At 33.7% G+C, this 15,563-nt stretch overlaps 1 protein-coding gene across 2 annotated transcripts in view; it reads left to right on the top strand.

The window, feature by feature from the left end:
• Positions 1 to 15,563, top strand: part of PAFAH1B1 (platelet activating factor acetylhydrolase 1b regulatory subunit 1) — a 67,414-nt gene that overhangs the window by 17,167 nt on the left and 34,684 nt on the right. The window lies entirely within an intron of this gene.

The following is a 15,563-nucleotide window of genomic DNA, read 5'->3' on the forward strand; positions in this document are numbered from 1 at the left end:
ATCTTACCTTCATTGCTGAATCTCTTGAATTTAGAGTTGAAATTACTGTTTCTTACTGTTGACTACCTTTTGTTTTTCCCAGTTTGCCATATTTAGCCTCAGTTTTTTTAGCAGTTTCCAACTATTTCCAGCTGCTTAAAATAATTTTGCATTTGGTTATTTTGTTTCATGTTATATTCAACATACTATTTTTCCTTCTTCTAAAACCTGCCTCAAAACACTGCCAATCATTTCTATCTTTAGTCTTTCAGTTTATAAAGGTGACTCAGTTAGTCCTTTGCTCATGTTATGTGCTTTATTACCTCCTTTTCTGTCTCCACCCTCCCACCTTACTCTAGCTATGATTGTACATCCTCTTAGGGGTGGATTACATTTTATTCACCTTTATTGTAAAACCTCATATCACAGAGCCTAGCAGAATAGTCAATGAAGAGGAAATAGATATGTATATTTAGCTCACATCTTTATGTTGTAAGTTTCTTTGGGGCAGTGCAGGGACTATCTCTTAGCATTGCTTTTAAGTCACATATAGTATTCCCATAGATGAGGCACATAAGTTACGTGGGACACAGATAAGTGTTTGGTTTGAATGCTAGGTACCTGGTAGATCCTCAGTAAATAAGTTGAATAACTGACACAATATAGTTATTTCTCAGTTATTTGTTTTAGTGGAGGCAAACATTGGTGTGGATAATAGTAAACTAGAAATCACTTCGGTTGAGAGACAAAAAATGTAAGTTTTCTGAGTTGACTTGTCACAGTATCTGGGCAAATTGTCCTTGGTTGTAAACAGGGGATCCACCTTTAGAACCAAGATCATATGCTTGAGAAGGTCATCTTTAAGACCAGGAGCAAGTAGTAGACTGGGTCAAAAAAAAAATTACACTTTTGCATAATTGCTGTTTGACCATAAAGCTCTTTTTTTTCCAAATTATTCTCACGCCTTCCATCCTATTCCAGGCCTCTGTTATCTTCTACTTCTAGCCTTCTCTTGCTCTAGTATCTCCTATACATTATCTCCAAAACAATCACCATGAAACACTAATTTTAGAACATTACTCTCTTGCTTAAAAATGCAGTGATTTCTGCATCGTCATATCTTAGGGCTGTCCGCATTAGCATTCACCATACCTTGTACTTAAAAAAATCACACATAACAATACGTCTTCTATTGTTTATATGCTTAGAAGTGTTAGTAAGCTTTTTTCTTCTGGTTTTTATAGCAGTGGATTTTTGTGTATATGTGACTTAGTTTTGACTTTCTGTTGTAATTTTGTCTAATTGTCACTTGAAAATGTAGCATTTGTAAGCAGAAATCAGAAGAGTAATACACATGTTTGAAGGTTAAAAGGTCTTTAACTTTTAAAGTTTTTGTATAAAGTTAAGATAGCCAGTTGATTTTCTTTAGGATTTTTTAATTGTTATACTTTTTCTGATATATATTAATTAGTGTTAAATCTTTAAAAAGGGGGAAAAATACATCAAATCCAGCTCCAAGCAGCTGGACTTTGAATATATCTTATTGCTCATATTTCAGAATTTGATTTTTTGGAATTTTAGAAAAGAAAGATGAGAATAAAGTGATGCAGTGCATCTTTAGTTCTGAGAACATGGTAAACTTTTATCTCAGTTTTACTATGATTCCTGTAGTAGTTATTTAGAAACACTTACTAGTTACCTACTGTGTTAATTCCATGGTATTTGGTAGAGATGTAATGAAGAATATGTCAAAGTTGCAGCTTTAGAGGAGTGTAGTTGAGGAGTCAACAGATAGGCAGATAATTATGGTGGAGTGTGAGAAGTGTTAAATATGTGTATGTGCAACGGACTATGAAATCACAGAGAGAAGGCAGTTACTCTGCTTATTTATTATTTACTGTTTGGTCAAAACTATGTAAATAAATCCCTCAGGTTCTGCTATTTATACTAGCTGCTGAGAGCTTTGCTAATAGTGTTTAAATACCATTGATAAGCATTAAGTTGAACCTGTGTAATTGCCATTATTGGCAATTTTTAAATAGTTTCACCCTAATAGTATTTCAGTATGTCAGTTAAGACAGAGTAAAACATGGTGAATATCTTTTGCTAATACTGTTTTGACAGTTGTTAGATAATTGATATTTTATTAAAATAAAGCTTTAAATATTGAATAAATTTGCTATCTTTGGAAAACATTTTTAAAAGCTCACTTGGTTTCTCTTAAGATAATATATGAAAGAATTTTATTAAATATGAATTACTGTGCAGTTTATAAGTTATTTTAATTGCTTGCAACCATGGAAATATAGTTGATTTGGAAAGATACGCTTTTCAAAGCTTCATTGCATACAAATGTTTGTTAGTTGCCAGATACTGTGCCTGGCCCTAGAGAGGCAAAGAAATCAGTTCAGCGTTTGTTCCTAAGGAGGTCAGTCTGGTGCTAGAGATAGCATGTATATAGTTACAAAGAATGTGGGAGGCAGCACAAGGTAGAATCAATGATTTTTCAAATTTATTTAACAGTGGAAAACTTCTCCAAAAAACTTTTATGCAGAAACCCAATTATATAAACAGATTAAAAAAAAACAGAATCCTGCCTACTTGGCCTCCATCTGTCCTCATTCCTGCTATTTGAAGCTATTGGTATGGAAGTCAAAAACAAACCTGGTTTGAATCCTGGCCCTGCCACTGTCTAGTTGTGTTTAACCTTGAATACAGGCTCTAACCTTAGTGAACTTGTTTCTGCATCTGCTAAATAAGTACATTGGGGGTTTTGTTTTGTTTTGTTGTTGGCTTTGTTTTGTTTTGCTGGGTGTTGTAAGAATTAAACATTGCAGGAAAAGAGCCTAGCATATAAAGTCATTCAGTAAATGGTAGCTATTAGGATTTATATGTACATGACACTTCAGGCTAAAGAAAAGGGTGCCTACCGCTGCTAAGGGAGAGTATGCTGGCCAAGGAGGGCTTCACAGAGGTGGGGATTGGCTGCCTTCAGGCTGAATCGTGAAGGGGAATGGAAAATTGCAAGACACATGGGTGAGGAGCATGTACCCAAAATAAAACATTTCAATAATGAAGACTTGAGCATATGGAATGCTGCCTCATTATACCTTTCTGGAGATAAATGGCCTCACCTGAGTTCTACATAGTTTTTCCTTACATTCTTTAACTCACACTTTAGTGTTCGGCTGGGCTAAACCAAGGGTGAGAGTCACTGACTTTCCTTGGCTAATTAAATTGACTACTTAACTAAAGGAAAAAGTACTCTAAACCTGAACTTGTAAGCCATGCCTGGTTATAATGTGATAGGTGCATTTTATAGACAAGTCCTTCCTGACTGCAATTGCAGTAGTGTATCGAAAATTAGGATCCCATGTCCTCCTCTGAGATCTTAGTAGATCTTTGTAAATATTTACCTTAGTAGGTAGGTAAGGTATTTTTGGACTGAGATTCAGGTTAATGAGACTACTGCTGTAGATAAATTGCAGGTGGATATATTTACTTTGGATTTTTGAGAAACAGAACTAGGAAATTAGTTTCTAGGAGAAGCTGATGAAACATAATTGGATACTTTTTCTACCACAACAGTGATTGCTTTTTCCTTTTTATAACAATCAGATTTTAGGCAAAACAGTTCAGTGTGATAGGCGAACAAATGAAAAAGGTATTAAGCAAAATAGAGGAAATATTTCAGAAATATCTTAGTTTCTATATCTCCTCTTATGAGTGTGGGTAAAGTCATATAGCACTTAACTATGTGCCAGGCTCTGTTGTAAGCCCTTTACATGTATCAACTCATTTAATCTGCCTGACAACCCTATGAAGGAGATACTATTATTAAAAGTAGCCCATATCAGATAACTTCATTTGTCTAGATAAGGGGGTTTGCAGACTATGGCTGGCAAGCTAAATCCTGCCTCTACTTATTTTTATATAGCCTTCGAGCTAAGAATGATTTTTATGGTTTTTAGTGGTTGGAAATATTTTTGTTAAAATTTTTATACAATTTATTTTGTAAAATTTAAATTTAATTTTATAAATTAATAATAATTTGGTTAAAAATTATATGAAATTCAAATTTCAGTGTCCATAACATTTTATTGGAATAGAGATACACCTGTTCATTGTTTCTTTCTTGCTACAGAAACCACAAAGTCTGCAAAATTTAAAATATTTATTACTGGTCCATTATAGAAAGTTTGCAGACCCTTGGTCTACCAAGGGGAGAAGATACAATCAAGATAAAAAGCAACAGAGTAATATAGTAACAAAGGAATGTGTCTTTATTAGAACATACCAGGAAGAGGAGGACTAGAGAGAGTTGTATAATGAACAAGCCAGCAGTATTTTCTTCTTGAAGGTTTTTTTTTTTTAAGTCTTTAGTAATAGCTTAACTATAATGAAGGATGCTTAGTTATTTCAGAATGTTGGGTTGACCTCTTTCTCCTGTTAATATAAAATATCTCTTAAAGATATATTTGAAGGACTTTGTAAATATTTCTTCCAATTTGGGTGACAGTTTTGCAGTTACCATTGAAACCTGAGTACTTTGGCCTCCCAATTTGATTTTTTGCCCTTGGAATCCAGATGGTATTTTCTGACACTGATGATTTCTCTATTTCCTCTTCTTCATAATTTTGCTTTTGGCCCTTTAAGACTAGATACAGTTTGTAATGTTGAGTGTGTAGTTCTTTACAGAAGATGTACATGAAAATTATCTGGAGAAATTTTAAAATTTAGATGCCTTCTCAGAATCTCTGAGGATAAAGCCAGCTGTAATTAGCTTCAGGAAATTACTCAGGTGGTTCTAATGCACACTCCTAGTTAAAATCCATAGTTAATTCCTTGAACTATTTTAGTAAATCCAATTTGAAAAAAATACATATGTGGCATTTACTGTTTGTAAAAACACACCCAGAAGTGTTTTTCAACCTAAAGAATTATTGCCTAAATTTATGTAAACTCACAGAGGTCATCAGCATCCGTTTGATTAATTTATTTTCTCTTTTGATGTCACTCAATAGAACAGTAGAACCCAAGTAGGAATTTACATTACAGAGCAAGTAGTATAATTTAGTGTTCATTTTTATGAGATATTTATTTGGCATCATTGAATTCCAGTGAATCTGGAAATAATGGATTTAATAAGGTAGAACATAATTCATAGGAAACTCGATATTTTCTGGAGGGATGGTTTACATTCTAGAACCATTTTGTCAATGTTTCTATCAGGCTGTATGTCTATAAAACAACCATGTAAATAGTAGATCTTTTCCTCTTGTTTTCATTTAAGTGTATATTGATGCCAGAGTGAATTTAAAAGGAAAAAGTGACCCACACTCTCTGAAATCATATTAAAACAACAAATGTTTGTCTTTTTCACATTCTGTTTCCCTGTTTATAGGCATACACACTTGTATCACACAGAAAACTGATTTGAGATAAAAAGCACTAGAAAGAATTCAGTTCCTTTGGAACTATCAGATTTTCAAAGTGGCTTCATGCCTTAAATCAAAGAAGAGAGGGATTTTAATCAACAAAGAAGCAGTCTCTGAGCACCCATCAATAGGTGAACACTTGTGGGACAGAGATTATATCTAGCATGTATTTGATGGGCGTGCCGTGAGAACAAAGAGGCACCCTGATTAATGTCAATAAAAAGAAAGCTAAGAAGTGTGAGGTAGACAGGCCAAGGAAAAAGAAACAAGGAGAGAAAAGAGAAGAGTGGGAAGATCAGTAGTAATGAGATGGTGCTTCTAAATTGCAATGGCAGTGAATACCATAAACTCTTAGTGAAGAGAGTGATGAAGAAACAGGATAGGAGTGTTCTTAGTTATCTGTTTTGCACCTCAGTAGCCCTTTGTTCAGGACATTTCTTATAACTCCGTTTCTTACATTTGATAATCCTTGATGGCATTGATTTGCCTGGAGAGTATCCAGGGAGTAGAGTTTATGCAGTATGAGGGGTGAAGAGTATTCATTCCAGTATAGTTTAGTGACAGACTAAAGCTGTAATAATAGAGACTGCTTATAGCACTGTTTACAGTAGCAAAGACATGGGAGCAACCTAAATGTTCATTGGCAGATGAATGGTTAAAGAAGATGGTGTGTGTGTGTGTGTGTGTGTGTGTGTGTGTGTGTGTAAAGTAGAATATATAATAGAATATTACTCAACAGTAAAAAAGAATGAAACAGTGCCATTTGCAGCAACATAGATGGACCTGGAGGTTGTCATTCTAAGTAAGTCAGAGAAAGACAAACATCATGCGATATCTCTTATGTGTGGAATCTAAAAAAATACAAATTTTATTTATAAACCAGAAATAGATTAATGGACATAGAAAACAAACTATGGGTTACTAAAAGAGAAGAGGGGAGATACATTAGGAGTTTGGGATTAACAGATACACATTATTGTATATCAAATACATAAACAACAAGTACCTACTGTATAGCATGGGGAGGTATATTCAATTTCTTGTAATAAACTGTATTAGAAAAGAATTTGAAAATATGTATATATATGCAAATGTATAACTGAATTGCTTTGTTGTACACCAGCAACTAACATTGTAAATCAAATACACTTCAATAAAAAATAAAATTTTAAATAAAGTAAAATAAATGTCTACAACAACTCACAGCCTTTAAAGGAAAACAGTATAATCCAGCCTCCCTAAAAGGTATCACCCACAATATCCAGCATACAATAAAACATTACTAGGCAAGCAAAGCAGGAAAATATGACTGCTAATCAAGAAAATAGTAGTCAAATAATACTGTATTGTATATTTGAAAGTTGGCAAGAGAGTAGATCTCAAAAGTTCTCCTCACAAGGAAAAAAAAATGTTAACTATGAGAGGTGTGATGGATGTTAACTAAACTTATTGGGGTGATCATTTTATAATGTATACGTATATCAAATCATTATATTGTACACTTTAAACTTACACAATGTAATATATAAATTATATTAATAAACCTGGGGAAAAGAAATTGGTAATCAATAGAAACAGACTTAAATTTAAATGGCAGAGGTATTGAAATTAACAAAAGGACTCTAACCCATTTATTATAAATATTTTCAAACACTCAAAAGAACCAATGGATATAATGAGCAAAGAAATGGAGAATTTCAGCATAGAAATAATAACTATTTCAAATCAAATAGAAATTATAAAACTGAAAATTACAGTATTTGTCATGAAAAATTCCCTAGATGGAATTAACAGCAGATTGGCAGCTACAGAATAAAGGGTCATGGAAGATGAGGCTAGATCAATAGAAATTATTCAGTGTGAAGTACAGAGGGTAAAAGGAGTGTTTTAAAAGTGAACAGCCACCACTTATACAGTCAGTTCCCTTGAGAGAAATGTGTCAAGATATGCAGTGGGGAAAGAAAATCTTGTCAGCAAACGGTATTGAAATAACTGAATAGCAGTATGGCGGGAAAAGAACCCTGCACCATATACAAAAATCAACTTGAGATGAACGATATTTAAACATAAAATCTAGCACCGGAAAGAAAACATAAAACATTCTGGGAAGCTAAGATTTCTCAAGTGATATACAAACAGCAAACAACAATAATTTTAAAAGGAAAATGATAAATTCTGTGTCATCCATATTAAAACCTTTTGTTCCTCAAAAGACACCATTAAATAAATAAATAGCAAGACACAGATTTGGAAAAAAATATTCTCAGAACATTGATTGCACAAAAGACTGGTATCTAAAATAGAAAAAAAAACATACAACTTAATTATTTTTTAAAAAACAGAAAATTTTAAAAGTAAGCAAAGTATTTGAACAGCCATTTCATGAAAGGAGACACATAACTGGCTAATCAGCACATAAAAATTGTTCGTTATCAGGGAAATGAAAATTAAAACCAGAATGTGTAAAAAAAAAAAAAACATACAATAAGGTGGCTAAAATTTAAGAGTGACAACCACTCAGTGTTGGAAAACATTGCACAATCAGGACTCTCATACACTTGATAGGAATATAGAATAGCACAATCACTTTGAAAAACGTTCTGGCAGTTTCTTAGAAAATTAAACAAACAGTATGAACAAATAATTCTATTCCTGGTTATTTACCCAAGAGAAAGAAAAATATTTGTTCACACATACACATACACAAAGACTTGTATAAGAAAGTTCATAGCAGCCTTATTCATAATACCTAAAAACTGGAAAACAGTCCAGGTGTCTGTTAATAGTAGAATGGCTAAAAATACTGTGGTATTTTCAACAATGAAATAAAAAAAAATAAAGGCTGCTGTATTATTATAACAGAACTGGGGGCTTGGGGTCACATTAGGGTTCTACAGCAACCACAGAACCAAAAAGATGTATGCATATATTTAAAAGAAAAAAGTGGCCCACAATCAGTCAACCTCCCTCACCTCCCTCTCTGGGAGAGGGAGAGGAAGGTGAGGGAGAGACTTTAAGGGATTGGCTCATATTATTGTGAAGGTTGGGAAGTCCAAAATTCGCAGGTTAGGCTCACTGTCTGGTGACCCTGGGAAGAGTTAATGTTGCAGCTCCAAGTCCAAAGGTAGTCTGCTGGCCTTGCACGTCTCAGGGGGATGTGTAAATCTTTTCTCTTGAGACCTTCAACAGATTGGATGAGGCCCACCCACAATATGGAGGGTCATCTGCTTTACTAGAAGTCTGCTGATTTAAGTGTTAATCTCATCTTTAAAAATACTATTTCTTTAGATTCGTAATCTAAAGCTATGGAGCATCTATTTGCAGGACTTGGCCTTTAATATTAAGAGTTACTAGACTTGAGATTAATTCTCAATGAAAAAGGTGGTATCTTAATCATTGGTCCAAGGCTAATTGAAAAATGCAAAATATTTTGAATGTAAATTTTGGATGAGTGATTTAAATTTTGTAAAATTAAATATTGTGGTTAGCTGTAACTAATAGGAAAGTGAGGAAATTGTGCGGCTCTTGGAAGAATTTTACTTTTTCAGAAAGTGAACTGTGTCTGAGCTTAGTCCAACATTCAGTGATGAACCAGCTTGGCCTTTTTTTGCTTTTGTTTTTGCTATTGCCTGCCAACACCAAATCTTTTTTTATTTTTTGCCAACACCAAGTCTTATGGATCGTGGGCCTCTAAACTGAAGCAGAGTTAGAACAAATAGACACTAAAGCTTTAGTATTTAATTAAAAACTTTCAATGATCTAACATTTTCAAATTGTGAGGATGGGGAAAATTAACTTTTTCTTATTAATTATTTACACAGAACACAAGATACTGCAAGAACAATTAATGTTTTACTTCTGCCATTTTATTTTTATTAAAAAACAACTTCAGAACTTGAAGCTTGTCTCTAGGTGGGAGAGTGAGGAGATCACAAAGATTGATTTAAGGAAATAAAAGTTAATCTGGGGTGGCGGGTGTTGTCCTATGTAATCTTAGAGAATTCAGCTGTAAATTTAAAATTTAAAATTTGAGTTGGGTATTTTTCAGAATATGCAGTGCATTGACCTCATAGGTCAGTATACCTTTTTTCCCCCCATTATTTGACTGCATTGCACTATAACACTAATGATGCAGTTTTAAACATTGTTTTATTGAGAACTTAGAGAAAACTGTAACGTCATATCTGATGCCATGATAAGGAATGTCCTCTGAAGAAGTGATGAAGAATTTGCAGGCACACCCAAAATACCCACCACTGTTTAAATGGATGAAAGATGGTCCTCCTTTTTACTTCTTTAGTGAGGACTGTGCAAATCAAACACATATGTATACGTTCTGTTGGGTTGGTTATTCAGAAATCAGAATGATTTGGATGGTGCAAACAATTTGGGGTTGGTGAAGGGAAGAGAAGACAGCACAAGTGAAAAAACATTTCTTATCCAGGGGGCACGACCTTGTTTTGGGAGATGATTGCTTTAGTTTTCATTTCTCATGAAGCACATAGTTCATCAGGAAACAACAGATTTTATTCTTCAACTCTTGAAAACTAGTCTGAAAAGTTACTTAATAATTCTTGGTTGACAGTAGCTTCTGCCTTGCTTCATTGCTGTATCTGAAAAATATTTGGATTAAGGATGTGCTATTCAAGGAATGTAGATTAGATAATCTGCTGATCTTCTTTAAATAAAGCATTGTTGAATGACAATTTCATGAGAGCAGGTTTTGATAATCAATTGCTGTAAAAGTCTTAAGTGGCTCTCTTAAACTCTTCTAAATCTAATAATAAGTAATTCTGATGATTTCCATTTTTTTATCAGTACTCCTCTACTATTACCATATAATTGTTTTTTTATTTTTCCTCTCACATACATCCTTTATTTTTTGTGCTGTTTCCCCCTATTTCATAAACTCCTCGTTAACAAGGAACAGTGTACAAAGAATACATTATTAATGAAATGATATTTTATAAAGATTGTTTTCATAAGTGTGAAACCTGTGTTAACACATTGAAACTTAAAATGAGAGGAACTTAATTCAGTCACCATCCTGATTTATAGTCACCACCCAATTTATAGGATTGTTTTATTAATGCTCTCCTATTTCTTTTCTATTTTCTTTTTTACTTTTCCCCTTTCTCTTTCTGTGGCAAGGTACTTAACCAAGTCGTAAACATTGTTGTCTAGGAGAGCTGCATTGGTGTAGCAGATAAGTGGATATAACATTAGCGTATAGAGAATCCTGCATTCGAAAAAGCATATTGAAGAGCCTCTGTTTCTAGTGCTTAGGCAACACACATCTGACCTCAGAATGTCTAGACATTGACATGCAAATGAATATACCAAACTCTTCTTTGAAATATGTATACAAGTAGCTTAGACTATTGAAATACTGCCAAAATACATTTCAAAAATGATAAGTCGTTTTATTCATGATGTTGACTTTGGAAGGATTTGTGAACCACCTTAAAATATATGTATGTAATTTTGTTTATCTTCATATGTGCTTTTTTGAAGGAAGAGATCTTGGCTTTCATCATGTTCTCAAAGGAATCCAGTGACCCTCAAAGATTTAGAACTTCTCCACTAGGTGGTATGAAAATACTGCCTGGTTTATTTGTACTGTTGGTTAAATATAGATTGTTCAATGTAAAATACTTTAAACTCTCGCCTTTGCTCCATTTGAGAACCATTTATTTTTGTTATGGGATATTTTGCAATTACATGTTAAAATATTAAGCTAGAAGGTAGCTGGAAGGTAAATCTGAGAAATACTATACATTGCCTGTATTATATTGTTAAGTATGATACCTGTGCTTTCTGATAGCCAAAATTTATATACTGAAGATAGGAAAGTTTAAAGGTTAAGAAGTTAATAGAAAATGAAATAATCTGAGTTAAAAGGAACCTTAGATACTATCTCTTTTCCAGAAAAGTTAGATGAATTACTCAGGGTTATAGAATTGATGACAGTCTTGAACCCACATCTTCTTTCTTAATTTGCATCTAGGGCTCATCATACCTATTGTCTCTGTCTACCATATGTCATCAATATGTAGCTGGTTGTAATAAAAACAATATTAACCTTTAGTGGTAATTAATAACATAATTAATAATAGCCAACAAGTTGATAGGTCTTAATTATCTCACTCTCTGACTTCAGCCTTTCAACTGTACATATACACTTGGTGTAAAGACACATAAGTCTTTAACATATTCTTCTGCCCTCTAATTTCTTGCAAATTGATAGTTAGAACCAGAGACTTGAACAGATTCAGATTTGATTTTGTGGCAAGAATGCTTTCTAAGTGATGTGTTACTCTATCAAGGGATACTTCATTTCTGGCTGTTTCTTTGTTTTCCTTTGGTTAATTAGGGGGTAAAAATGGTGATACTAAAATTCTTCATTTTTCATTTCTCCTATGTCTTTTCCTCCACCATTAGCACTTAAGCATCTCACTTGGTTGAGAAAGACAACCCAGAAAAACTGCTTTCCAACATTTCCATTTATTTCTAAGATATTTATTTATGCTATTATTTTTACTTCGTCATCCTGCACTCATCAGCCTATTTAAATATGATTTTTGCAATGTGAAACCATGTCCTTACCATTCTACTGAAACCATTGTCATCATGTTTATACATGAGCTCTGTACTGAATGAACCAGACCCATTTTAGACCTTACTTTTGCTTTATAGCTGAGTGACTTCGGGCATTGTTGGTTGCGTCTCCTTGAAATACTCCCTTGGCTTGCGACATACTCTCTTTTGTTTTTACTTCTACCCTTTTAAATGCTTCCTCTCAGCCTCAGTTGTAGACACTTCTTAGGTGTTGATGTTGCTCTGCATGACTCTAGCCTAGGTCTTCTGCTCATCTTACTCTACACATTCTCCCTGGTCATCTCATCCTTTGTCATGGCTTCAGTTACACCATCTCTAAGCTGATAAGTACCAAACTTTTGTTTGTTTGTTTGGTAGATTGGTTCTTTTCAGAGCTGACTTGTTTGTACAGCTTCCTACTGGAAATCTCTTAGTCACCTTGGAATCAGCATATCTAAAAATGGAATGAATTATGATTACTTCTTCACCCCCTCACACATAGTTCTGCTTAGTTCAGTTTAGTTCTAATTCAGAAATCTAGAAGTTTTGACTTGACTCCTTGACTGACCTTTCTCTATCATCTTTCTAATTCTATTCATTTACTCCTGCTATTCTAGTGTAGATTCCCCATTTCCTTTACTCAGACCTTCTACCAGGTTTCTTTCTTTCCCATCTTTCTGGTCCATTCTTCACTATAAAAGTGAGAGTGATTTTTCTAAAAATTAAACTTGTCTAATGGCTCCCCATTGTCCCTGGGGTAAATTGTAAACAACAGAGCTTGTTTTGTGACCTAGCCCATGCTCACCTCTTCAGCTTCATCTTGAACCATCTCTGCCTCTGTGGTAATACTTGTTGCATTTTCCACACTGTTTCTTGGCTGACTCTTCCAGTAGACTGTAACTTCTTCAATGTAAAGACCAAAACTTTTCTTTTCCCTCATTAAACCTGGTGCCTGGCTCATAGTGTTTTCTGTGTGTTTGTTGAATGAATTAATTTGTACAGCCTGGTATATTATATATTCAGTGATTTGTTTATGTCTTGGTTTTATCATTATCATGCTAGTATTCGAGTACTATTGTAATTCTTATACATTAATTTGCTTTTTTGTCTAGAGGCAGTCTCTCCATAATTAAATTGCACCCTATAATGTACATAATATAGTGGAATTTTTTTTCTGATTAAAACAGGGGTTTTTACTGTCATTTTTTTCCACTCTGATTTATATGACTAATCCTCTGATTCCCATTGTCCTAGGTAATAGAAATCTATAGACAGTTCAGATAGTGACCAACATCAGATAATCCCTACCCTACTGTAATCTTTGTCAGAGTATGTAAATTCATAGATAGTTTGGCTTGGTATAACAATTAAGACTTAGAAAAGTGAGGCTTAAATAATTAGGAGATGTTAAATACCAAAGATGGTTGATTTTCTGGGTTGTCCATTGTGCTTGGTTCTCAGGCTACTATTGCTGACATTAGTCATATTTCTTTGGATTTAGACATAGTGGTAGTGACGACTTTCAGCTTTTATTTGGGGGTAGCTGGATTCCAGGTCGGAGGAATCATTAGAGATTATAAAATAAATCCCTGATTATATTTACTCAATAGAGAAGGATCTCTTTTGAAATCACCATCTGCCATTGGGAACATATGAGCACTTACTTTTTGACTCAGGGCTCATATTGAAAACCAGAGTTTCCTCTCTAATTTTTCCTCCTTGACTGGCTTATTCACCACTGTATCCCTAGTGCCTGGCATAGCATGAAAAGGATACTCAAGAAATGGTCTTTGATAGAGGTAGTGGTTCTGGAGGGGAAGGGGTGGGAGGGCAGAATGAGTAGAGGATCAACTGTATGGTGACGGATTGAACCTAAACTTTTGCTGATGAGAATGTAGAGTATGTAGAAGTAGAAATACAGTGGTGTACACATGAAACTAAAATAATGTTATAAACCAGTGTTACCTCAGTAAAAAATAAAGCTAAAATTTGAAAAAAGGTACAAACTTGCAATGACTAGTAAAGAAGTCTTAGAAATCTAAGGCACAGTACAGTGACTATAGACAGTAGTATTGTATTATAATCATCAAACTTGCTAAACAAACGACTAGAACTTAATTATTCAAACCACTTCTTTAAAAAATTATGTAACATAATAGAGGTACTAATTATCACTATAAGGTAATCAAAATATGTAAAATATCAAATTAACATTGTATATCTTAAATTTACACAGTGTTATCTGTCAGATATATTTCAACTTTAAAATGTGATATATTTAAAACAAAAGGAAATAGTCTTTGTTTCCTGTGTCATTGATGTGTCTCTTGATAGGTGGTCCAATGAGCCCTTCATTAAAAGTTAATTTCACTTGAGAGGTGATTTCCTGTTTCTTTGAAGTGTCCCATCCAATTGAATTTTGTAGGTACCAGTCTGCATTTTAAGTAAGACGTATCTCAGATGTATAATTGACCTTTGAACAGAGCAAGGCTTAGGGACATCAAACCTCCACACAGGTGAAAGCCTGAGTATAATTTTACAGTTAGCTGACTCTTTGGATCATGTAGTCCGTACGTATCTATTGAAAAAAATCTGTGTTTAAGTGGATGCGTGCAATTCAAACCCATGGTGTTCAAGGGTCAATTGAATTTCCTAGTTACTATGGAAATTCTATTTTTATGCAATGTGATAAAGACAAACTGTACTTAAACTTTTGTAAAATAGGAGATTTGAAGAATAATTCTTTAAGAAACAACTTGATTGTTCTTACTTTTATCTACATTTACTCTCATTGAGCTGATCACAGTACCTTTTAGATATTGTATAGAAATTGATTTTATAGTGTTGCAAGTATAAAGAAAAGACTGAAACATTAAGTAGTAATCAGAAACTAGGTTAGAGAATTAGATTACTGTGTAAGCCAAAGAAGTTTGTACTCCATTCAGTTTTTAATTTTTTTTAACACATATATCTTAAGGACAAAATTAATTGAAACTCAATACTGAATTATTTCCTTTAAAAAATTTTTTTGTTATTTTTTAATGAAATTACTGGGGATCGAACCCAGGACCTTGTGCATGCTAAGCATGTACTCTACCACTGAGCTGTTTCCCTCCCCCCACCCCCGATTATTTCTTGATTCATAAATGCATTGGTTAAGAGGCATGAGATTGCTAAATAGTTTACTTACATTATAAATAATATCAGCTATTCTAAGATTACTGGTGACTAATACTCAGTCTTGACCATTACTTTAGTTATAGTTGGAATCTTTGGCTTGTGGACAGCTTGTGAAATACTTAATCTTTCTTTTTTCAGATTATACCCCTTTTTGTAAATTAGAAAAAGATTTCTTTAGCCATTAAGGGGCAGTTATCATCTCTGAAGTTATGTTAATGTTTGGGATTTATTAAAATTGATATTTAGCAGGTGACATGATTGTTAGTGGGTAAAAATAGTGCTGTTTGGCTCAGTAAACTGTTAATTTAAAAATACATTAAATGACTATATTTTGGCATTGATTTAGTAGGTTAAAAACATCATCTGATA

The sequence above is a fragment of the Camelus bactrianus genome, chromosome 16 (assembly GCF_048773025.1).
Source record: "Camelus bactrianus isolate YW-2024 breed Bactrian camel chromosome 16, ASM4877302v1, whole genome shotgun sequence".
Classification (NCBI taxonomy): domain Eukaryota; kingdom Metazoa; phylum Chordata; class Mammalia; order Artiodactyla; family Camelidae; genus Camelus; species Camelus bactrianus.